The sequence below is a fragment of the Xenopus laevis genome, chromosome 3L (genome assembly GCF_017654675.1).
Source record: "Xenopus laevis strain J_2021 chromosome 3L, Xenopus_laevis_v10.1, whole genome shotgun sequence".
NCBI lineage: Eukaryota > Metazoa > Chordata > Amphibia > Anura > Pipidae > Xenopus > Xenopus laevis.
Window position 1 is genome coordinate 146,150,148 of NC_054375.1, and position 25,439 is coordinate 146,175,586.

At 40.8% G+C, this 25,439-nt stretch overlaps 1 long non-coding RNA gene across 1 annotated transcript in view; it reads right to left on the reverse strand.

Annotated features, from left to right (window-relative positions):
- The window catches only part of LOC121401627, a 37,029-nt gene extending 13,332 nt beyond the window's left edge, over window positions 1-23,697 (reverse strand). The window contains exons 1-2 of the long non-coding RNA XR_005966402.1: window positions 23,552-23,697; window positions 10,334-10,419 (exon numbers count right to left, since the gene is read on the reverse strand). This is a non-coding gene — a long non-coding RNA (uncharacterized LOC121401627). The remainder of the gene's footprint in view (window positions 1-10,333; window positions 10,420-23,551) is intronic.
- Window positions 23,698-25,439: the final 1,742 nt, after the last annotated feature.

A 25,439-nucleotide genomic window follows, 5' to 3' on the forward strand; every position in this document is an offset into this window, starting at 1 on the left:
CATTCGATCGAATGCTTACAATCGTTCGAACGAATGGAAATCGTTCGATTTTTAGCGGTCGAAGGAATTCGAATGGTCGAATGGTCGAACGATTTGTATTCGAATCGAACGCGAATGCAAAATGCGAACATCGCGCGACGTTCGCGAACATTTGGCGGACGCGAACGGTCGAAGTTCGCGCGAACAGTTCGCTACATCCCTAGACAAAACATCAAAGGGAATCTAATAATAAAAAAACGGTGGTAACTGTTTCCATATCTCAGTTGACAAGAAAGTGCAAAGAACTGAGGAGCAAAATTGTAGCTGAATGAAGAACGTTAAGTATTTGTATATGTGCACTTCTGTATGAGATCTTTTCAAGCACAACCAATATACCCACCCAGCTCCTGCAAGGTTAGCCATTCACAAGCGCCTACCAATGTAGTGCCCCTTTCACAAGAAAAGGATTCTGGGTAATGCTTCTCCTTTACAGGTTCAGTTGTCCCGGTACACCTGGGGGCACATTTACTAAGCTCGAGTGAAGGATTAGAATGAAAAAAACTTCGAATTTCAACAGGTTTTGGCTACTTCGACCATCGAATTGGCTACTTCGACCTGCGACTTCGACTTCAAATCGAACGATTCAAACTAAAAATCGTTCGACTATTTGACCATTCGATAGTCGAAGTACTGTCTCTTTAAAAAAAACTTTGACTACCTACTTCGCCACCTAAAACCTACCGAGCACCAATTTTAGCCTATGGGGACCTTCCCCATAGGCTTTCTACGTAATTTCTGATCAAAGGAAAATCGTTCGATCGATGGATTAAAATCCTTTCGATTCGAAGGATTTAATCGCTTTCGAAGTCGAAGGATTTTACTTCAATGGTCGAATATCGAGGGTTAATTAACCCTCGATATTCCCTTAGTAAATGTGCCCCCAACTGTGGTGCCTATTAGTGTATACAGCTCCGCTAGTGATATAACATATTATGTGAGTTAATGTTAATATGATGGTACCGAGGATCTTTTCCTCGCCAGTAATGAATATTTCACTGCACCCTCTCTTTTTAATTCTGGGACTGAAGAGGTTGTAATTATTTTGTTGTTCCAAAGGTAATTAGATGCACTGGAGGGGAAAGAGAACAGTGTGTGATATCTTCCTGCTATGGTGGATGTATTTTCTGCTCTCTGCTTTTGTCTCTGGCCTTGGAGGAATGTGATGTCTTGTATTTTTATCTACTGCTCATGAATAATCATATGTGTCCTTAGGTGATGAAACTGCATTAAACGTGTTGTTCACCTTTGCGTTAACTCTTAGGTGGCAGATTTATCAAGGGTCGAAGTGAATTCGAGGGAATTTTCGAAGTAAAAAGATTCGAAACTCAAAGTAATTTTTTGGATACTTTGACCATGGAATAGGATACTACGACTTCGAATTTACTTCGACTGCGATTCAAAGTAAAAATAGTTCGAATATTCCATAATCGAAGTACTATCTCTTTAAAAAAACTTCGACTTCAATATTTCGCCAAATTAAACCTGCCGAAGTGCTATGTTAGCCTATGGGGACCTTCTACAGCATTATACGAAGTAAAATCGATTTAATCGTACGATCGAACGATTTTACTTCGATCATTCGGTGAAAAATACTTTGATTTCGATATTTCTTCGATCATTCGGTGAAAAATACTTTGATTTCGATATTCAACCCTTGACAAATCTGCCCCCTAGTATGATGTAGAGAGAGATATTCTGAGACAATTTGCAATTGGTTTTCATTTTTTATTATTTGTTTTATTTAGTTTTTTATTCAGCAGCTCTCCAGTTTGCAGTTTCAGCAGTCTAGTTGCTAGGGTAATTTGGACCCTGAAGCCTGAATAGAAAGTTGAGTAATAAAAAGTAGCAATGACAATACATTTGTAGTTTTAGAGAGCATTGGGTTTTTTTAGATGGGGTCAGTGACCCCCATTTGAAAGTTGGAAAGAGTTAGAAGAAGAGGGCAAATAATTAAACTATAAAAAAAATAATGAAGACCGATTGGAAACATAAAACATACTAATAGTTAATTTAAAGGTGAACCGTCCCTTTCTATTGGCTAATTTAATCCCTATATTAATAGGCGTTCACCTTTAAAGGAGACATATTGTGGAAAAAATAAGAATGTACCAGTGCGTTATACACATTTAGATATAGAAGAATTGTGCTTATAAAGTAGTGTTTCAAGCTGATTTATTGAATATTTCTGCAAAACCCCTAATAATCCCTCCCTTCTAGTGATGGGCGAATTTATTTGCCAAGCGCAAATTTTCGACGAATTTGCGTGAAAGTTTGCCAGCGTCAAAAAAATTGTCGCCGGCGTCAAAAACGGGCAGCGGCGTCAAAAAACGGACGCCAGCGTCAAAAAATGGACGCCAGCGTCAAAAACAAGACGCCGATGCAGTTTTGCGAATTTTTCGCCGTTTCACGAATTTCTCTGGAAATTCGCACATTTTTCGGCGAAATGCCGCAAATTCGCCCATCACTACTCCCTTCTCTTCCACCTCCTGCTCCCTGAATTCCCAGGCTGTGCAGGGGAGTCGGTGGCTCTCAGCTCACTGCACTGTAGGACAGGAACCAATCAGCAGCTAGCAGGACCTGATTGGGAACTGTCTGTGCTTGTGTGACTGCAGGGCTGTGATTGGCTGTCCCCCTCCTACTTTGCTTCTGGCAGGGCAAGCCCACCCCTCATTTGAAACACGGAGACAGAGACCAGTGAACATCTATAGGGAGCTCCAATAAAGGGTGATTTGTAAAGATAATATTAATTTTTAGCACCATGTAAAAGCAACACCATATATTACTTCTAATTGCCTACAAAACGAGGGTGTTTTCATTTATCCTATATGTGTCCTTTAAGTTAACTTTTAGTATGGCGTAGAGAGTGATATTTTGAGACAATTTGCAATTGGTTTTAATTTTTTATTATTTGTGGTTTTTGAGTAATTAAGCTTTTTTCAGCAGCTCTCCAGCTTGTAATTTCAGCAATCTGGTTGCTAGGATTCAAATTATCCTAGCAACCATACATTGATTTGAATAAGAGACTGGAAAATGAATAGGAGAGGCCCTGAATAGAAAGATCAGTAATAAAAAGTAGCAATAATAATAAATGTGTAGCCTTACAGAGCATTTGTTTTTTAGATGTGGTCAGTGACCCCTATTTGAAAGGTGGGTCAGAAGATGAACGTAAATAATTTTAAAACTAGGGATGCACCGAATCCACTATTTTAGATTCACTTTTTATTCATCATAAATATTAAAAAAAGTAGGCATATAGACCAATTCGCCTTACGCGTTTCGCACCCACAGGCACTTATTCATAGGCAGTAACCTTATCAATGTCATCCTTATGAACAATGAAAAGACAATGGTAATATTTCATACTACATGTATTTGTAATAGTAAAACTGCATTGAGTCTAACGAACTTGTATCCAAATCAGGGGTAATTCTATAGGAATGGCAGAATGGTATTTAGGAGCTAGAGATCACATTTCAAAGCAATTGTTCCCCCAGTTACAAGAGTTATACAGTGTGTGTGTGTCTGGGCCTAGTGGCTTTAGAAGGTTGGAGTTGGGATTAAGGAGAAAGCTGTGTACAGGCAAAGATCAGGGCAGGCAGCGATTAGCAGAGTCAAAATCCAAGTAGGAGGTCAGGGACTGGAACATGAAGGCAAAACAGCAATTTAGAAGCACCCAGGAAATTTAACAAGAAAGACCTATATTTGAGCATTGAACCCGGGTCTCCGGTGCTGAAAAATACGCGATATGGAGAAAAATTCACAAAACTTTTTTGCCGCACACTATTTTTGTAGCAAATTACATTAGAGTATGACCGTTTTTTTTTTCATGGCACCTTGTTCCTGCTTTGTTAGAGCAAAATCCCATGCATTTGTTGTTCAGTACACTGCTACACACAAGCCCTGCATTGTTACTGGACTCCTTTCAGCAAATTCATTCAGTCGCCTTCACCTGGGTATTGTGCTCACCAGTGTCGTACTGGGACACCAGGGGCCCACACAAAAACCTTACACCACCAGGGGCCCACCAAGAAATTTTAGACCAGGGGCCCACTCCCAATACTATTATTATTCCTCTCCTCACTCAACCTCTATTCTCCTAGTCTCTTTAGTTATACATACTATAACCTATTATTCCATCTATTTAGCCTCTTTGTTCTCATAGAAACAGGGAATGGGCATGAAATACGTCAAATGTTTAGGAGTAGTGATGGGCGAATTTGCGCCGTTTTGCCGAAAAATGCGCAAATTTTGAGCGAAATTTGCGAAACGGCTCCGACGTCTCGTTTTTGACGCCGGCGTCCGTTTTTCCGAAAAAAATATATTGGACGCCTGTGAATTTTTCCGCGAATTTTCAGGGCCTTTCGCGAATTTATTCGCTGGCGGCTAATTGCGCAAATTTGCCGCGAATTCGCCCATCACTATTTAGGAGCACTAGGGCCCACTGACACCTGGGTCCACCGGGAGTTTTCCTGGTCACCCAGTGGGCCAGTCCGACACTGGTGCTCACTCTCCAGTCAGGCCACACCAGAAGACCCACAGACAATTTCAGCAAATGTAGGTATGGATGGAGCACATAACTCGCAGACTCTGCCGCAAATAAATATTTATTGAATCACAACATGTTTCGGATCACAAGGATCCTTTTTCAAGTGAAGGTACGAAATTACAAACTCTGTAAATTATGTAGTATATATTTAATAAATAATTAATTAATTATTGGAGTACAATAACTTCAATTCATTGAGGTTTTTTTGTTTCATCATAGAAAAAGTAATAAATGTTAAATATTAGACGATAATAATTCATCATTTCAACAAAATTCATGTGTAAAAATCAATGTCATGTTAGCACCAACAGTTTAAATTAATTATAGCAGCGGTGTTCTGCAATCAGCTCTTAAAGGGCATGTAAAGGCAAAAAACTAAAATCCAATTTTTACTTTCTTTAATGAAAAAGAAACCTATCTCCAATATACTTTAATTAAAAAATGTGTACTGTTCTTATAAGAAACCAGACTGTATGCAGTGAAATTCTCCCTTCATTTACTGCTGTGGATAGGAATTGTCAGATGGTCCCTAACTGCTGAGCAGGGAAACAATCATACTTATGAACAGCAGGGGGAGCCCCCGCCTTACTTCCCAGCCATGCAGAACTCAAGCAGCTTTGTTTATGACGATCCCTAAGCAGCCCAGACCACACTGAGCATGTGCACAGTCTTAGTCTTGCAAAGATGTATAACAAAGTCACAAGATGGTGACCCCCTGTAGCCAACTTTGAAAGCAAAAATCATTTGTTTGATTAGACTTGTGGTGCAGTAAGTTCATGTTTATATTTAGTATACAAAATACAGCATTTCTAGCCTTATTCTATTTTAGACTTTACATGCCTTTTAAGCTGTCAGCCTGGATGGAGTCGCCAGCGATGAAACCGCTACATGAACTGCATTGAAATGATGCCGTGGTGGTAAAGTATACCTGACTCGTGGATGAATGTATGGCGATTGACAATATATTTAAATTGCATCTATCTGAGCCGGTTGCGCTACAAATATTCCGGAACATTAGCGCTCATTTAACAGGAATGTTAAGCGCTTCATAGAATAAATTTGAAGCGGCCACATTATCTACCTGCATATTGAAACAATGTATCGCATTAGTGGCAACTAAGTAGAAACGAATTTTTTACTTCGATACAGTGTCATCTCCTTGCAACAAATAATTGGTTTATTGTGACTCTGATAAGAACTGTTGAGTACTGGACTAATAACTGCTTAAAAATAAGGAATGCTGGACCAGGAATATGAGAATATTCACCTCCCTAATGCCTCATTTTTAATTTAATCAATCATTTAAGAACGCTGCTATAATTAATTTAAACTGTTGGTGCTAACATGAAATTGATTTTTACGCATGAATTTTGTTGAATTGATTATAAATTGATGAATTATTATTGTATAATATTTAATATGTATTACTTTGTGTTTGATGAAATAAAAAAAAACCTCAATTAATTGAATTTATTGTACTCCCATAATTAATTAATTGTTTATTAAAGATATACCGCACAAAGTAATTTACAGAGTGCGAAAAATAAGATCTTTAAATTGTTAACTCTATTGACCCGTATCCATCTTACGCACCGCCATACAAGGCTTAGTAAACTTCAACAATAAAAAATAGTAGTGTGCGCTGCCAATGCACCATGTAACAAAATTACAAACACACCCTATAAAACCAACCCCACCTTACAGCTCCACCCCTGTAAATTAGTGTAATAAATTCGTAAGTGCTTCCAAGTAATTCCTTCTTCCGCTCGTTAAGTACTCCAAAGTTAATGTCCAAACAATAGAGTGTCCAAAAAACTGTGAATAATCATAGCTGCCCAAATAAAAACATTATCCACTTTTTAATTTAAATGAGTGATACACAACTTGACACACTGTAACATAAAATGTTGCACATTAAAATAGCCAATTTTATGAGCCTCAAGAAAGGCGAAACCGGTCTGTAGTTGGGAATCTGATCAGCTATTATCCTGGCTTCTGCTTTAAAAACCCAGTGGGTGAGATTTAGCCTATAGGATAAACCCATGTAAATGGGATTTTCTTGGAGCTTGTTTGGAATTCATTCCCAGGATTCCTTTTGTGTATCTAAATCTGTATGAGGCAGTCTCCTTAAAGGGGAAGGAAACCTAGTTGGCGCAAAAACCCTCCCCCCCTCCCTCCTCCCCCTGGCCTACCCGTCCCGCTGGGCAAATGCCCCTAACTTGTTACTTACCCTTCTGCGCAGTTCCAGTCCAGGGAGTTCACAGACGACATCTTCTTCCACGCGATCTTTTTCCTGCTTTGATCGGCGTTTTGGCGCATGCGCAGTAGGAGCATTTCGCCGGTACGGATCTACTGCGCATGCGCCAGAAATCACAATGGACTTTTGGCACATGCGCAGTAGATCGTACCGGCGGAATGCTCCTAGGAAGATCGCTTGGAAGAAGATGTCGTCGGTGAACTCCGTAGACTGGACCTGCGCAGAAGGGTAAGTAACAAGTTAGGGGAATTCGCCCAGCGGGACAGGTAGGCCAGGGGGGAGGAGGGAGGGTGGGCAACACACGGGAGGGGGGGGGAGGGTTTTTGTGCCAACTAGGTTTCCTTCCCCTTTAACCCTGGTAACTTGTATGACATTTAGCAACAAATGTTGCAATACTAAAACAAACTGCATAAAACAGCTGCAAAGATAAACTTAGGTACTACTCACATTAAAGTCTACCTACCATTGTAATCCATAAACATGGCATTTAAAATTAGGAATTATACCTAATCAAATGGGAATTATACCCAAATTCAGTGTAAAGACACTGTAAATTACAACCAAAAAAAATTTTTGTCGGAAAAATTCAACCTAACAAATTATATACACTGTAATTTAGGGTCAGTAGAAAAAACACACCTTACCGTGCCCCAACTTTTAGATCAATAAGGTATGTGGGCCGGTATCAAAGGACTCAACGTTTTTAATATCAGACACTATTTACAAAAAACATTTTATGCTCCAGGTTTCATTTAAACCTTTCGGAGCTAACGAATTTAGTTTTAAGATCCAATTCACCTCTCTTTGTAACATCTTTTATTTAAAGTTGCCTCCTCTACTCAGTGGTTGGACTACCTCCAATATAGCCCATTTTAATTGCCCATGTGAATGCTTTGCTGTATTGAAATACCTTTGTGTTCCTTAATCCTAGTTTTGATGCTCCTTGCTGTCTGTCCCACATATATTAGCCCACATGGGCATTTGAGCATATAAATGACACCTTTGGAGTCACAGGCAGCATAGTCATGTCATTTAACCTTTGTACCTTGTGTTGGATGGTCAATACTATCACCTTTTATAATGGAGACACAGCATACACAATTTAAGCACGGGAATGTGCCTTTTTTTGGAATCCCAAAAAAACCTTTGTTTATTTCCTTTTTGATGCACTGCTGGACACAAAACATCCCTGATACTTTTCCCCTTCTTATAGCTGAAAAGGATAGGTTCCATAAATAGCTTTCCAAACTTATTATCATCTTGCAGAATAGGCCAATGACAGATGATAATAAGTTTGGAAAGCTATTTATGGAACCTATCCTTTTCAGCTACAGGGGTGGAGCTGTAAGGTGGGGTTGGTTTTATAAGGTGTGTTTGTAATTTTGTACCTTCACTTGAAAAAGGATCCTTGTGATCTGAACATGTTGTGATTCAATGAATATTTATTTGCAAGTTATATGCTCCATCCATACCTAAGTTTGCTGAAATTGTTACAGGACTCCTATCCCCTAGGCTACAACTGCTTTTTCAATAGAAAATAAGGCTCCTGTGTTGCCAATTTCTTGTAAACTTTTCTGTGATTTTTGACATTATCTCTGGTCGACTGGTAATGGTAACTACTACTACACTATAACTAGCAACTAATAATAAATCTTACCACCAACAGATAATATCTGGGTGCTTTGTATCCCACATTAAAATGAATAAACTACATATTTATGTGTATGTCACAGACAGTGGGACGGCTCAGATCCCTTTGGTTGATGTGGAAGGAGAGGGGAAAGATAAGTCGCTCATCATTTTTGTTTTGTCGTAACAAGCCGGTTTCACACTTCCACTGCTGGCGAAATGTGGACAGTTACGGTGAATCTGTACATGGCAAAATTTTTCACTCATCATTTTGGGGGGAATATAACTGTACATGTTTGGGATTCGTTATCCGGAAACCCATTATCCAGAATGCACCAAATTACGGAAAGGCTGTCTTACATAGACTCTATTTTATCCAAATAATCCAAATTTTTTTAAATGATTTCCTTTTTCTCTGTAATAATAAAACTAAGATATAATTAATCCTTATTGGAGGCAAAACCCGCCTATTGGGTTTATTTAATATTTACATGATTTTCTAGTACAGGTATTGGACCTATTATCCAGAATCATCGGGACCTGGGGCTTTCTGGATAACGGGTCTTTCCGTAATTTGGATCTTCACACCTTAAGACTACTAGAAAATCATGTAAACATTAAATAAACCAAATTCTTCCAATAAGGATTAATTATATCTTAGTTGGGATCAAGTACAAGCAACTGTTTTCTTACTACAGAGAAAAAGGAAATCATTTTTAAAATTTTGGATTATTTGATTATAATGGAGTCTATGGGAGACGGCCTTTCCGTAATTCGGAACTTTCTGGATAATGGGTTTCCGGATAATGGATCCCATACCTGTAGTAGTATGAAGATCCAAATTATGGAAAGATCCATTATCCAGAAAACCCCTGGCCCCGAGCGTTCTGGATAACAGGTCCCATACCTATATATATATGCAAATAACACCTTGGCACCGTTGTGCTTTAGAAAGACCAATCCATTCAAGTTTTGAGTTTTAAGGCATACGCCCAAAATAGAACACTATTCTTCATAAAGGAAACCTCCAAAATGAATGCTTAGTCCATAAAAATGTAAAATTATTCTTTTCCATGCCAGATAGCAGGTACTTTTATAATGGCGCGAATAATACGGCTGGTGGTTAAACTCCCCATGGCCCTGACACGAGGCATCCCTCGAGAGTAGAAGAAGTTTCATCCAAAGATCTGGAGAATGATCAATCTGATTTTTTTCTGTGCCTAAATCACTTGTACACAAGTTATGGCTTGGGTAGAAATGCATAAAAGTTGCTCTACATAAAAATAAAATAATAGTGCAATTAATAAAAGTGATTGTGAGCCTTAAATGCAGGAATCTAAGAAATGTGGATCAAACCACCAACTGAATGTAACAATATTAGGGATATTTCTGATAAGTAGGGATGTACTGAATCCAGGATTCGGTTCGGGACTCGGCCAGGTTTTGGCCTTTTTCAGCAGGAGACGGCCGAATCCTTCTGCCTGGCTGAACCAATATGAAAATTAGGGGAGGGACTTTTTGTCACAAAGCAAGGAAGTTAAAAAGTTTTCCCCTTCCCACCCCTAATTTGCATATGCAAATTAGGATTTGGATTCGGTTTGGTATTCGGGTGAATCTTTCTCAAGGATTCGGTGGTTTCGACCAAATCCAAAGTAGTTGATTCAGTGCATCCCTACTGATAAGCTGGTGTGATCCAAGGATGCTTTAGAAATATCTATTCCTGACTTAAAATCCGTTTGGTCTATCAATAAGGTGTAGGTAATTGTAACTTAGCAGGACCCATTGTCACCATGAATTCTTCCTTAAAGGAGAAGGAAAGTCATTTTACACTTGTGTGTAACCAAGTGATTGTATTTACTTACCTGACACTCCAGGCTGGTGCTCCTATCAGCAGAAAACTGCACCAGCAAGTACCACGGAGCGGTCCTCTTCCTGCTTCTTCCTTCTCCTTTAAATTATTTAAATGAATTAACTGTTAGTATGATGTAGAGAGTGATATTCTGAGACATTTTGCAATTGGTTTTCATTTTTTATTATTTGTGTTTTTTGAGTTATTTAGCTTTTTATTCATCAGTTCTCCGGTTTGCAATTTCAGCAATCAGGTTGCTAGGGTCTAAATTCCCCTAGCAACCATGCATTGATTTGAATAAGAGACTGGTGAATGAATAGGAGAGGCCTGAATAGAAAGATGGGTAACAAAAAGTAAAAATAACATATAGGGAGTTATTTATGAAAATCCGAATTTTTAAATAAAAAAAGTTCAGTGCCAAAGTGGATTATCGTATAAAACCCAGTGCATGTTGAAGATTATTTTTGGATTCTGACTTTTTGCAGCCTCGGGGTATAATAAGTATCGAAAAATTCAAGGGTTTTTTTCCACTAAAAATTTGAATTTTATAGTAAAAAAACTCAAATTTTTTGCGTTTTTAGCATTCGAATTCTAATAAATTACTCCCTAAATGTGTAGCCTTACGGAGCATTTGTTTTTTTTAAATGGGGTCAGTGACCCCCATTTGAAAGCTGGAAAGAGTCAGAAGAAGAAGGCAAATAATTCAAAAACTATAAAAAATAAATAATGAAGACCAATCGATAAGTTGCTTGCAATTGGCGATTCTTTAATGAAAGGTCGAATTTCGAGTTTTTTAAAACTCCCAAGAACTCGAAATTCGACCAATTAAAATTTATTTAAAAAAATCAAATTTTTCAAAGTCGGGTGAATAGGATCGACCCGAAAACTCTAATTGAATTCACGTTTTTCAAATTTGATTCAAGTTTTTACGGCGCAAAAAACTCGAATATCAGGAAGGCTGAAAACAACTTCAAATGGATCCCAGGACATTTCCATAGTCTAATACAGCTATTCGGCAGGTTTTAGGTGGCGAATAGTCAAATTTGAGTTCTTAAAGGGCCAGTGTATGATAAATCTCGAAAATCGAATTCAAATTTTTTAAAACACTCAAATCAAATTTTAACAATTCCCTAGTCTAATTTGATAGTTTGACATAAAAAAAACCTTGACAATTAGAATTTTCACTTTGACCCTTGAAAAATCTGCCCATTGAAAGGTTTTACCACGATCCTCAACTCACTTGTGGCTTGGATCGGGCAAAAGGGAGCAGCAGGGGAGAATCTGTAGTGTCATGGGGAGCAGACCTGGTTCAGAGGGATCCACTGGGTTTTTTCCTGGTGTTCCCCTGGACCAGTCCAAGCCTAATGCTGTTAAGAGTTTCCTAATGAGGTTCCAAGACTGAGTTAGCTTCTACTAAGCTGACCCGCCTCAAAGATACATTGTAGAACTTGAATAATCAGGTCTAGAAAATGCATTCTCGGAGACCTTAGCCTGCCAATCCATCATGTAGCTTCACGTATAAAAACCTAGACATACGTTTGAACCAGCTGTGATGCTATGGAGAACTGAACGAGACAACAACACAATGATGAGTGCATGAGTGCAGATCTCTTTTGAAATATAGATGAGAATAAGGTGAGGTGAACGGTGTACATTTCATGAAAAAAAAACGGAGTATTTTGCTTTATGATATATTATTTATATGGAATGATTGTGGAGCAAGTTCAGTCAGTAAAAACCTTCGTGTGCTGAAGAAATGAACCATATGAAAAATAAATCATTTTATACTGAGAGATGGATGCACAGATTACATTAAAGACGAGAGGGTGTGAGTAACGCAGGAGAACTAGTGACACCCACTATCACCACCACCTCGGCGAAGAGGAAGGAGGTCCAATCTGTTACTCTCCACATGTTCTTGGACTACAACTCCCACCAAACCTACGACCCTTCACCCGTTGAGCATTGGATATCACTGGTGTAAATGCAAAATATGAATAATAAATAGAAAATATCAAATGCAATGCAATGGAATGTTATCTGTAAGTAAAATGATGATTCAGGAGAGGGATCGGTGAAGGCTGTAGCTGCTGATGACAGCAGGACAACTTGGTGCACCAAGCTCTTTAGAAAATGATATAGGGTTATCCATTGTTTGAAATGTTGGTTTGGAGACGAAAATACGTGGGTGGAGAATGGGGACCTTGCTCATATCCTCTGATGGAATTTCTTGATCAAGAGAACCTCAAAAGCTTGGGGCCTGAAGCAAAACATCTCCTGCCTTGACCTAAAACTAGATCTTGAAACATAATTAGACAATAAACAGAGGGAAATGATGTTTGAATTTTGATATTTGAGCCTTGCTTAGAGCAGGGGACCCCAATCGTGACCCCAAACCTGTGAGCCAAAATATTAAAAGAACTGGGGAGAAACACATGCATGAAAAATGTTCCAGGGGGGTGCCAAATAAAGGATTTGATCAGGGTTGGACTGGGGGGCTGGAGGCCCACCAAGGCTGCAGACTCAGGGCCCCTGCCTCTGCTCCGTGCTGTGCATGTGCTTGCATGAGCATGTAAAGGTGCATGCGCGCACTGTGTTCTGCGGACCTCGGGCCAGTTGCATCAAGAATAGGAACCACAGGGTGCCGGCCCAGTACAACCCTACATGCAGACCCATCACACGCCACAAGAGCCAGCCGGCCGTGGTGACCAGGTCCCCTCCACTATCTCAGTGCCTGGCTCTGGCACAGCACCACCAATGTAATTAGAGGGCCTAGGGCCCACCAGGTTCTTACTCGGTCCCCCGGCAGGCCAGTCCAACCCTGGATGTGATTGGTTATTCGGTAAACCCTATGTGGACTGGCAGCCTACAGGAGACTCTGTTTGGCAGTACATCTGGTTTTTATGCAACCAAAACTTGCCTTGAATTCAAAAATAAGTTCGTTGGGCGCAAAATCCAGGGGGTTGAGGAGCAACATGTTGCTTGTGGGCCACTAATTGGGGATCACTGGCTTAGAGAATATATAAATACCTGTATTGTTTATCTAGGAAACAATGCCTGTGGGTAATGTAACATTGCAGGATGCAATACAGTGAGAACATATAAATATATATATTTATCTATCCTGTGCTCCATGTTATGAATAACAAAGTCTAACTTAATGTGAAAGGTTTTGCTGTAAAAAATAGGATGTTATCATAGTGAAGTGCTGAAATGTCTAATTGCTCAAATACTCAGCATGTAGCTGACAATCAATGCTAATTAACAGCTCTTCAATCAAGCATATTTTAATAGGGATGTTTGCAAGATGTTATTTATATACATATATTTATTTAAATATATTACTGAAATATATTTATCAGCCTGTAAAACAGCAGACAAGTGATGGGGAAAACAAGTTGTATTTTCCTATTTCCCAAAGTTTCTCTGGTGCAGCCACAGATTTATACGAGCTGGACTCTATTCTTGCTGATATACGTAGTCTGGATGGTGCCAGCATTACTTGGTATAAGTTAATTACACTGATTGTGTCGAATGCATTCTTTTCATGATTTGGACTATAATTTGCTTTAGTGGTCTTGTTACAATAAGATCTATTATTACAATAATTAGAAAGACTGAAAAGAGGTCTGAAGATGCCCTAGGAATCTTCTTTTCTGCTAATTCCAAGCACATGCATCGGGCTGCTGTCACTTACCTGAGCTTAGAGACCCACTCACCATATACAAAATACATATTATATAAATGTGATAATGCAAGGCTGTTTAGTAATCAATGCAGATTCACATTACATGGCAGCTCAGAAACCAGTGCATTCTGCATCAGAATGTGTAGCATCAGCTTCATTTAAAGATCTTGATGATTTCCAACATCTAAGCTTATCTTCTCAACAGCAGCCCAGAGCTCATTGATTTAGAGTCCTGCATCGGGTCGGGTACCTACAGGTACCCATGGAATACCCGCAAAGTGGTCAGGTTTCAGGCAAAAAGTCCCCAATTCCTTGGCCGTACCCAACAAAGATGCAGGCTTGATACCTCCCACCCACCCTTGTGGTTCTTCCAGCTTTTAATTTTTTTGGGAGATTCGGCACCGGAGTGACGTAACTTCTAGTCAAATCTGACGTAATTTATGGTTTTGCATGTCCCCCAGGTCGGAAGGTTAGTTGGCCTATTGCGGGTCGGGTAGCAGGAATATGTGGGTCAAATTGCGGGTTGTGCGTACAGGTCAGGTAAGGGTTTCAAAAAATGGACCCACGCAGGACTCTACACTGAGCATGTGCAGTGCCACTGACTCCCATAAAATGGCCTAACAAGATCCAAGATGGGGAGTTACTGGGGACAGCTTCGAAGTCCTGGATTCCTTTACTCCATTAAGATGGCCATACACGGGCCGAGAAAAGCTAGCAACAGTCAAGTCGGCAGCTTATTGGCCAGTATATGGAGCCCTCCAATGGTCTTACGCGAGCGATCTGAAAATTGACCAGACATAGCAGGCTTAAAATTCCTGTCAGATAGAGATTGATGCTGTCCTCGATCCCACCACCTGCATTCCTGGCCTTGTGGCCTTAGGGCCCAACGATCGGATCCGCCCGATATCGCCCACTCAAGATGAACATATAGATGCAAAATACACTCAATTGGCAACCTCTGCCAACGAGCGGATTTGCCCCTTTGTCCCACCCCATGGCACTCCAAAGGAGATTCCCCAAAAAACAATGTTTTTCCTTTACGTATATATTTTAAAGGGTATAGGTGCATATCTGACACTTGTCCGCCAAAAGGCTTTGTCCAGCTGCCTCTTACTATAAATGACTCTTGTTACCTGGGAAATGTAACAACAAAGAGCAACAAAATAATCAGTACCATATTTAGCATTTACTCCTCCGAGCTTTAATTCCAGCTGAATACTCTTATATGGCTGCTCGCAAAACACTAAGTAAAAGGAAAATTTATTCGGTTTGCAGCTGGTAATGCAGGGCTTAGATCCAAAGATGGAGGCATGCAATTCCAATAACTTGGAATAAAATCAACTGTATCAGTAAAAACAGAACTAGGAGGACAAAAGGAACACAGATGGACCATTTTTTAAAGGGCAAGTAAAGGCAAAAAAATAAAATCCCATTTTTACTTTCTTTAATGAAAAAGAAACATATCTTCAATATACTTTAATTAAAAAATGTGTACTGTTTTTATAAGAAACCTGACTGTATGCAGTGAAATTTTCCCTTCATTTACTGCTGTGGATAGGAATTGTCAGACGGTCCCTAACTGCTGAGCAGGGAAACAATCATACTTATGAACAGCAGGGGGAGCCCCCGCCTTACTTCCCAGCCATGCAGAACTCAAGCAGCTTTGTTTATGATGATCCCTAAGCAGCCCAGACCACACTGAGCATGTGCACAGTCTTAGTCTTGCAAAGATGTATAACAAAGTTACAAGATGGTGACCCCCTGTAGCCAACTTTGAAAGCATAAATTATTTGTTTGATTAGGCTTGTGGTGCAGTAAGTTCATGTTTATATTTAGTATACAAAATACAGCATTTCTAGCCTTATTCTATTTTACACTTTACATGCCCTTTAAGGCATTTCATGGTTCATCAAGAACCTTCTTAAAAGTTATTTTTGAGGATGACGCCACTGCAGTGCTAGGTATTTGTGACTCTATCAAATCTATGTATATTTATATAGCTATAGAAATATTACCAAAAATAAATGGATCACGCATGAGACTTTCCATTCAGCTGTGAATGTGAATGTGAGACAGATTTGCCTTCATTCAAACAAAGGAGAATTCTGAGGACCTCCAAAAACAGTTATTGATGCTAGAAAGTCTCAAAAACTATTTCTAAAGAGTTTTGCACTCCACCAGTCCATTGTCAGTGAGGTTGTGTAAAAGTAGAGGAAATTTAACACCATTGTTACTCTCCACAGTAGTTGTCAACCAACCAAGATCACAACATGATTTAAGCTGGCCATAGACGCAAAGATCCGATCGTACGAATCGAGGTCGGGAGATGGGGAAGTCCGATCGTTTGAGGATTCGAACATCGGATCTTTGCATCTATAGCCAGCTTAAGGGATGTTATACTCCAGGAGATATCAAAAAACCTCATGCTAATGTATAACCAACCATGAGTCCACCATCAGTATAACACTGAAAAACTCTGGCAAGGTTGCAAGGAGAAAGTCATTACTATCCAAACAGAGCATTGTTGCCATTTACAGTTTGCTGAAGCCCATGTGGTTAAGAAAGAAGTCAATGAGTCCAAAGGCTTGAGATTATGTTTGGTGGGAGGTAAACGTTGCATTGTAGCATAAGAACCTTCATCCACCTGTGAAACATGGTGGTGGTATTGTCATGGTTTGGTCATGCTTGGACCTGTTTAGTTGCCTCTGGACCAGGACAGCTTGTCGTCATGGTGATGGAAGTATGAATTCTAAATTATACCAGTAAATTCTTGAGGCAAATGTCAGGGCACCTGTCTGTCAACTGGAGCTCAACAGAAAGTGGAGTCTTGCACAGATAAGCCCATCTTCCAAAGAATGGTGAAAGCATATGAAAGTTTATGCTTTGAAACATCCAATAAAGTCTTGACATTAATCCAACAGAAATGTGGAAGGATATATATAAATAAATATATTATTGAGGTCTAATGACCCTCCAGCTATGGTTGATCCACATCTCTGAATTAGAGATGTCGCGAACTGTTCGCCGGCGAACTTGTTCGCGCGAACATCGGGTGTTCGCGCTCGCCGGAAGTTCGCGAACGTCGCGCGACGTTCGCCATTTTGGGTTCGCCATTGTTGGCGCTTTTTTTTGCCCTCTCACCCCAGACCAGCAGGTACATGGCAGCCAATCAGGAAGCTCTCCCCTGGACCACTCCCCTTCCCTATAAAAACCGAAGCCCTGCAGCGTTTTTTCACTCTGCCTGTGTGTGCTGAAGAGATAGTGTAGGGAGAGAGCTGCTGCCTGTTAGTGATTTCAGGGACAGTTGAAAGTTTGCTGGCTAGTAATCGTTTTGATACTGCTCTGTTATTGGAGGGACAGAAGTCTGCAGGGGTTTGAGGGACATTTAAGCTTAGGTAGCTTTGCTGGCTAGTAATCTACCTTCTACTGCAGTGCTCTGTATGTAGCTGCAGTGGGCAGCTGTCCTGCTTCTGATCTCATCTGCTGACTGCTGCAATAACAGTAGTCCTTGTAAGGACTGCTTTTATTTATTTTTTTGTTGTTTTACTACTACTACTACTACTACTACTATAAGAGCCCAGTGCTATTAGTCTAGCAGTGTTGGGGAGTGGGACTGGTGTGCTAATCTGCTGCTCCTAGTAGTTCAGCAGCACCAACTTTAATTTTTTTTTTTTAATATTCTTTTTTTTTTATTTTACTTTTTTTTATTTTACTACCGCTGTAGTAGTGTATAAGTTGACCTTTTAGGCATTATTTGCCCTGTAGGCATTATTTGCACACTGTTTTCTTCAACCCGCCATCGAGCTGTGTGACCTTGTTCACATTCTGTCTAAATATCCATAATATTACCGTCTCCAGAAAAAACACCGGAGTCACTTTTTTCAAGCAGCCATAATATATTTTACGTAATCCGTATCCACCGCTGTAGTAGTGTATACGTTGGCCTTGTAGGCATTATTTGCACACTGTTTTCTTCAACCCGCCATCGAGCTGTGTGACCTTGTTCCCATTCTGTCTAAATATCCATAATATTACCGTCTCCAGAAAAAACACCGGAGTCACTTTTTTCAAGCAGCCATAATATATTTTACGTAATGGCGAAAAATGACTATTTTCAGCATTTATATGGCATATTTTTTCTGGCAACTGTGCTTCAGTGGCTGCGTCCAAAAAAACTGGGCAAACAATGCCTACAAGGTCAACGTATGGCAGTTGTTTAAAGAGAACAGTAGATTACTAGCCAGCAAAGCTACCTAAGCTAAAATGTCCCTCAAATCCCTGCAGACTTCTGTCCCTCCAATACAGAGCAGTATCAAGCAGATTACTAGCCAGCAAACTTGCTATCATCTGTCCCTGAAATCACTAACAGCTCTCCCCCTACACTATCTCTTCCAAGCACACACAGGCAGATTTTTCAGATACATTTTTGCCCTTGATCCCCCTCTGGCATGCCACTGTCCAGGTCGTTGCACCCTTTAAACAACTTTAAAATCATTTTTCTGGCCAGAAATGTCTTTTCTAGATGTTAAAGTTCGCCTTCCCATTGAAGTCTATGGGGTTCGCGAACCGTTCGCGAACCGCTCGCATTTTTGCGCAAGTTCGCGAATATGTTCGCGAACTTTTTTTCCGACGTTCGCTACATCCCTACTCTGAATCCACTCAATGATGGAAGTTGGTTGAAGGCTTGTACATTGCATTATAATTCCTAATTGTAAATCTAGTTAAATTACTCACACCAGATATGATTAAATTCCAAACCTTGCCTTGAAAAGTTTTTGAATAAAACGGAAAATATTTTTATCCGTTGCGTTATTTCGGCGCAGTGGGTTATTGGCTGTGAGACAAGCTCATGTCATTGGCAGCGGCTGGAAGCAGTAAGTCTGACAACCCTGAAATAAATCCCAATAAGAGCACAATGAATCCATAAAAACGGAGGGACGGGGAACAATTACCCGTAAATAACTCTGAAGGTTACAGCATTTGGTTAATTAATTGCAAGTTGTATTTATTATTCGAACTGCCTTAATGTGTAGGTGTGAGAGATTAAAATTTTATTGCAGCACACAGGGAGGCTCTGGAACTCACATTGTTACTAGGGATGATCTCTAAGTGATTCAGGTTTGCATTTATTTGCTCAGCCTCTTACACTAAGGTCCAAATAACCATGGGGCAGATTTACTAAAGGGCAAAGTGGTTAATGCTAGTGACTTTTCGGCAGAAATCACATCCACAGGGACATCGCCAATTCACTAACAGGTGCGACAATTCGCTAGTGAAAGAGACCATCGATAGCGTTTGTTCGCACTCTATCGCCAGGCGACTTTCCGCTCGAATGGTCGTTGCTCTGACTTTACTGAACGTTAACTCTTTCAGTAGAGTTGACTTCGCCCTAAAGGAACAGGGAGTCTGGGGCACATGTATACAGTGCATATAATTAGTGTAGGCTTCATGGAATTGTACTTTAAACACTTCCCAGTGGCTATAACCTAGTTCCTACTATAGGCACCATCTCTCCCTACTATACCTGCTATCCCACAGTCACACTCCCTTCCCAGAGACTATTATCCACTGTTACTATAGGCACCATCTCTCCCTACTATACCTGCTATCCCACAGTCACACTCCCTTCCCAGAGACTATTATCCACTGTTACTATAGGCACCATCTCTCCCTACTATACCTGCTATCCCACAGTCACACTCCCTTCCCAGAGACTATTATCCCACTGTTACTATAGGCACCATCTCTCCCTACTATACCTGCTATCCCACATGACACTCCCTTCCCAGAGACTATTATCCACTGTTGCTATAGGTACCATCTCTACCTACTATACCTGCTATCCCACAGTCACACTCCCTTCCCAGAGACTATTATCCCACTGTTACTATAGGCACCATCTCTCCCTACTATACCTGCTATCCCACAGCCACAGTCCCTTCCCAGAGACTATTATCCCACTGTTACTATAGGCACCATCTCTCCCTGCTATACCTGCTATCCCACAGTCACACTCCCTTCCCAGAGACTATTATCCCACTGTTACTATAGGCACCATCTCTCCCTACTATACCTGCTATCCCACAGTCACACTCCCTTCCCAGAGACTATTATCCCACTGTTACTATAGGTACCATCTCTCCCTACTATACCTGCTATCCCACAGTCACACTCCCTTCCCAGAGACTATTATCCCACTGTTACTATAGGCACCATCTCTCCCTACTATACCTGCTATCCCACAGTCACACTCCCTTCCCAGAGACTATTATCCCGCTGTTACTATAGGTACCATCTCTCCCTACTATACCTGCTATCCCACAGTCACACTCCCTTCCCAGAGACTATTATCCCACTGTTACTATAGGCACCATCTCTTCCTACTATACCTGCTATCCCACAGTCACACTCCCTTCTCAGAGACTATTATCCACTGTTGCTATAGGCACCATCTCTTCCTACTATACCTGCTATCCCACAGCCACAGTCCCTTCCCAGAGACTATTATCCCACTGTTACTATAGGCACCATCTCTCCCTACTATACCTGCTATCCCACATGACACTCCCTTCCCAGAGACTATTATCCACTGTTGCTATAGGTACCATCTCTCCCTACTATACCTGCTATCCCACAGTCACACTCCCTTCCCAGAGACTATTATCCCACTGTTACTATAGGCACCATCTCTCCCTACTATACCTGCTATCCCACAGTCACAGTCCCTTCCCAGAGACTATTATCCACTGTTACTATAGGTACCATCTCTCCCTACTATACCTGCTATCCCACAGTCACACTCCCTTCCCAGAGACTATTATCCCACTGTTACTATAGACACCATCTCTCCCTACTATACCTGCTATCCCACAGTCACACTCCCTTCCCAGAGACTATTATCCCACTGTTACTATAGGCACCATCTCTCCCTACTATACCTGCTATCCCACAGTCACAGTCCCTTCCCAGAGACTATTATCCACTGTTACTATAGGTACCATCTCTCCCTACTATACCTGCTATCCCACAGTCACACTCCCTTCCCAGAGACTATTATCCCACTGTTACTATAGACACCATCTCTCCCTACTATACCTGCTATCCCACAGTCACACTCCCTTCCCAGAGACTATTATCCCACTGTTACTATAGGCACCATCTCTCCCTACTATACCTGCTATCCCACAGTCACAGTCCCTTCCCAGAGACTATTATCCACTGTTACTATAGGTACCATCTCTCCCTACTATACCTGCTATCCCACAGTCACACTCCCTTCCCAGAGACTATTATCCCACTGTTACTATAGACACCATCTCTCCCTACTATACCTGCTATCCCACAGTCACACTCCCTTCCCAGAGACTATTATCCCACTGTTACTATAGGCACCATCTCTCCCTACTATACCTGCTATCCCACAGTCACACTCCCTTCCCAGAGACTATTATCCACTGTTACTATAGGCACCATCTCTCCCTGCTATACCTGCTATCCCACAGTCACACTCCCTTCTCAGAGACTATTATCCACTGTTGCTATAGGCACCATCTCTCCCTACTATACCTGCTATCCCACAGTCACACTCCCTTCCCAGAGACTATTATCCACTGTTACTATAGACAACATCTCTCCCTACTATACCTGCTATCCCACAGTCACACTCCCTTCCCAGAGACTATTATCCACTGTTACTATAGGCACCATCTCTCCCTACTATACCTGCTATCCCACAGTCACACTCCCTTCCCAGAGACTATTATCCACTGTTACTCTAGGCACCATCTCTCCCTACTATACCTGCTATCCCACAGTCACACTCCCTTCCCAGAGACTATTATCCACTGTTACTATAGACACCATCTCTCCCTACTATACCTGCTATCCCACAGTCACACTCCCTTCCCAGAGACTATTATCCCACTGTTACTATAGGCACCATCTCTCCCTACTATACCTGCTATCCCACAGTCACAGTCCCTTCCCAGAGACTATTATCCACTGTTACTATAGGTACCATCTCTCCCTACTATACCTGCTATCCTACAGTCACACTCCCTTCCCAGAGACTATTATCCACTGTTACTATAGGCACCATCTCTCCCTACTATACCTGCTATCCCACAGTCACACTCCCTTCCCAGAGACTATTATCCACTGTTACTATAGGCACCATCTCTCCCTACTATACCTGCTATCCCACAGTCACACTCCCTTCCCAGAGACTATTATCCCACTGTTACTATAGACACCATCTCTCCCTACTATACCTGCTATCCCACAGTCACACTCCCATCCCAGAGACTATTATCCCCACTGTTAATATAGGCACCATCTCTCCCTACTGTACCTTCAGCAGGGGAAATGCAGTAAAAAAAAAGATATGTTTAGCACACAAATAATGAAAGGATATTTCTGGGCCCCTCAATACCCCCTGCATTCTGTAGCATTCCCTGCATCTCCTAAGCATGCTCCTGTGCTTACTGAATCCTGTGCCCACATAACCTAACACCTGCTGGGTAAACAGCGACAGGGCAGGAGGGAAGGCAATTTAGGTCAGACTACTCCTCTCATTATCAATGACAAATGTAATATTAAAGAAACATATTTAATTATAAGTAGGAACTTTTTAAAATAAAAATAAAATCACTTGCTAGGTAGATTGCTGTTTGTTATAATAAGCAGTCATAGGGGCCAAAAAGTTCATGATTAATGTTGGATAAACTTGGCAATAAGAGCTTGAAAAAATGTATTGAAAAAACAGTGAGACAATTTCATATGCAGCAAAATAATCAATCGGCAATAAAATTAATAAGCGTAACAAGAAAATGCTGCGATTCCAATGTCTCTCCTGAGCAATCCTGCATTTAGTAATATAATTCTGACCTTCACATGGGTAGAAGTGCTGCTGTAAATCCTTATGCGCCTATAAACTGAAAAGGGTTGCTTGTTTAAGGGATACATTTTTCCCTTTTTTTGTTTGTTATGTTTATTTTTTATTTTCAGAAGAGCCAGACAAGTCCAATACGCTGTACACAGAGGGTTTAGAAGATCAAGGTCAAAGTCCAGGCAAGAAGTCCAGGCAGCAACTTAGCATTATCAGAATCAAGGGTCAGGAACCAGGAATCAGTCAGTAAGATAATTATAGCGCGTCCAGGAACTCACAGAAGTAAGGCATTGGGCATTGAACCCAGGTCTTTGGTGTTGTTTTATGTTGAATTTGGCTAAAACGGTGGCACAATGCCATTACGCACAGACGCCATGATGTCACTGCACTGCAACACATGTTATAAGTTTCTATATATATATATTATATCAATATTAATATAAATTAATAATAATATTAATAATACCTCAACCCACTTACTAGGGTTTCTGGTTCTTTTGAGCAAGCAGACAATGAATCCACACCAATGAGCGTATAGTAAAGTGATGTATTGTAAAATAAATGAATTGATTGTTCTACATAAATGATTACACTTAGACTAAACAATAATTACGATATTTACAGTTACCCATTACACAAGTCTACATTGTTGTTACCAAAAAAGTAGGGGAATAGAGTTCAGCATCATCTCTGCCTCTGGTCTTCATTCCTCACATGTTGTCTTGTCCCAGGCTCCTCTGGCTTCTCCAGCTCTCTAGCTGCCTCCTCTCAGCTGCCCAGCTCCCTCTCTGCTGCTCAGCCCTCTCTCTTTTGTCCAGCGTTCTTTTATCCTGGGATCTCACCTGCCCCCACAGAAACCCTCCCAACTGCCAAGATGCTGTGATAAACCCCCAACTTGCCTACATCCTGTTGAGCAAGTTTTCTCACATACACAATCAGTTTTATGGTCCCCACAGCAGACATAGGCCTTAGTAGTCACAGGAAAACCTTTGTTATGATAATCAGGGCTTCGTGTAAATTCCCTGAACAACAGCTTTCATATTAAATAACAAAATCAAGATGGCAATTTCTTACAATTGGAAGCATGGACGCTGCCATCTTGGCTGCAGCTCCGAAAATGAGAGGTGTTCCTCACAGCAGCACTCTATTCAAGCGGCTATCCACAGTTCCCTCCGGTCCATTTGGGAGTACAGAATCCTGCAGCCATTATGCAACAGATGTGTAAGGTGCAAACAAGTGGTCGACTGTACCCACTGCATTACCCAATGTAAACTACCCCAATAATCTACTCTGGGTTTCTCATTTCAGTAAGGGCTGGGGAGCTTTATGTTCTGATCTCTCATAGGCAGAAGCTCCCAGACTAAATGGCTGACCCTTAGAATGTTTCTGCTTTGAGGTGGTACTACCCATAGCCAGCTGCAGAAGAAGTCAACATGCTTCCAACAAGTGCATCTTCTGAGCATAAATACTAATCTGATTTGCTGTCTCATTAGCCCAGATTTGCCCCTTGGCTTAACCATGTATAAAAGGATTAGCCTTAAAGGACATGTAAAGTCTAAAATAGAATAAGGCTAGAAATGCTGTATTTTGTATACTAAATATAAACATGAACTTACTGCACCACAAGCCTAATCAAACAAATGATTTATGCTTTCAAAGTTGGCTACAGGGGGTCACCATCTTGTAACTTTGTTAAACATCTTTGCAAGACTAAGACTGTGCACATGCTCAGTGTGGTCTGGGCTGCTTAGGGATCGTCATAAACAAAGCTGCTTGAATTCTGCATGGCTGGGAAGTAAGGCGGGGGCTCCCCCTGCTGTTCATAAGTATGATTGTTTCCCTGCAGAGCAGTTAGGGACCGTCTGACAATTCCTATCCACAGCAGTAAATGAAGGGAAAATTTCACTGCATACAGTCAGGTTTCTTATAAAAACGGTACACATTTTTTAATTAAAGTATATTGGAGACAGGTTTCTTTTTCATTATAGAAAGTAAAAATGGGATTTTATATTTTTGCCTTTACATGCCCTTTAAAGAAGAACTAACCCCTAAAAATGACTATGGCTAAAAATGCCATATTTTATATACTGAACTTATTGCACGAGGCTAAAGTTTCAGCTTGTCAATAGCAGCAATGATCCAGGACTTCAAACTTGTCACAGGGGGTCACCATCTTGGAAAGTGTCTGTGACACTCACATGCTCAGTGGGCTCTGATTGGCTGTTGAGAAGCTAAGCTTAGGGCTCGTCACTAATTATCCAGCAGAAAATCAGCTTCCCCTGTAATATAAGCTGATGCTACAGGTTTGCTGATTATTCAATTCTGATGCTAATTGCACTGGTTTCTGTGCTGCCATGTAGTAATTATCTGTATTAATTACTAATCAGCCTTATACATTGTGACATTTCTATTCTATGTGTACTGTATATTGTGAGTGGGTCCCTAAACTCAGTAAGTGACAGCAGCACAGAGCATGTGCAGTGAATCAGCAGAAAAGAAGATGGGGAGCTACTGGGGCATCTTTGGAGACACAGATCTTTACTG